Source organism: Penaeus vannamei, chromosome 26 (genome assembly GCF_042767895.1).
Source record: "Penaeus vannamei isolate JL-2024 chromosome 26, ASM4276789v1, whole genome shotgun sequence".
Lineage (NCBI taxonomy): Eukaryota > Metazoa > Arthropoda > Malacostraca > Decapoda > Penaeidae > Penaeus > Penaeus vannamei.
This window is the reverse complement of record NC_091574.1, coordinates 24,235,728-24,236,978: the sequence shown is the minus strand read 5'-3', so window position 1 is coordinate 24,236,978 and position 1,251 is coordinate 24,235,728. Positions and strand designations below refer to the sequence as shown.

General features: G+C 39.0%; 1 non-coding gene across 1 annotated transcript; it reads right to left on the bottom strand.

The window, feature by feature from the left end:
• Positions 1-356: 356 nt before the first annotated feature.
• On the bottom strand, positions 357-473 carry TRNAL-CAA (transfer RNA leucine (anticodon CAA)). The gene is made up of 2 exons: positions 436-473; positions 357-391 (listed from the first exon to the last, which is right to left on the bottom strand). It is a non-coding gene; the product is annotated as a tRNA-Leu (tRNA).
• Between the last annotated feature and the right edge of the window lie 778 nt (positions 474-1,251).

Genomic DNA, 1,251 nt, shown 5'->3' with positions numbered 1-1,251 from the left:
TGTCGTTATTATCAATTATTGTAGGCATAATTGTAATGATAGTAGTTCTGATAATAAATATTACGACCAGCGATACGATATATCAATAATAGCAACAATGAGAATAATAACAATGATAATGTAAACATACTTATAGCAGGTACCATTCTGTTATTAACGGTAATACTAGAAGTGTATAGGATGTAATAGCTTACTCGAAGTAACAGCAGGAGTTATACCATTAACATCAAGAGAAGAAACGCCCTTTTTTTCGCAAGATAAGACACGCCCTCCCAAGCCTCTGCTCAAACACGCCCTTTCCAGCGGATTCTGGCCAACGGAACTGCCTGGAACCGTTTCGAGCTAAAATTCCTATAAGTCAAGAGTGGGTTTCGATCCCACGCCCTCGGAGAGGACCAGAAAGCCCATGGCCCTTATGTCGGAAGGGAAGTTTACCTTGAGTCCGGCGCCTTGGACCACTCGGCCATCCTGACATTTGTACTTGTGTAAATGCGTTTGCTTGGGCATGTACAAGTGCTTGTGGGAGTCCAAAATATAATTTTGTTTTTCGTAATGATTTATGCTATGTTAGAGATGCTATCAACCTTCTTTCAGATCCGAATGAAATGGGATTACATTTACATATACATTTCTTTAATCAGTCAAATTATGTGTTGAGGTGTATTGTGTATTTCAGATTACGTCCTTGCTCAACTCACCTTGAGAAAGGTTGGTGAGTTGTAAAAAGTGTCATGCAAAGCGATAATTATCAACATTTTTTTTGATTTCTCAATGTTTTTTCTTGATACATATCACCTCTACATCAATGTTTTTTTTATTTTTTATTTATTATTCTTTTGTTTTAATTTTTTGTAAAGATATTTAAAAACTCATTTACCAAGCAAGCTTTTTCCATAACGCATTTTCATTTGTTTGTCTGCATGTAACTGCGTTTACCTGTCTTGTTAACTGCTTCCGTGTTAGTTACTTCGATCATACGCCGATAAGAAGCAAACCAGCACAGTATAGATCCAGCTGCGAAGTAGATCCTACAGCGAACTCTAAGAACGGCACATATGCATACCTACATGCATGACACTAAATGAAACAGAGGACATTGAAATAGACATAACAGCAAAGAAACAGAGATAGATAGAGAGGGAGGGAGGGAGGGAGGGAAAGAGAGAGAGAGAGAGAGAGAGAGAGAGAGAGAGAGAGAGAGAGAGAGAGAGAGAGAGAGAGAGAGAGAGAGAGAGGGGGGCGGGAGACAGA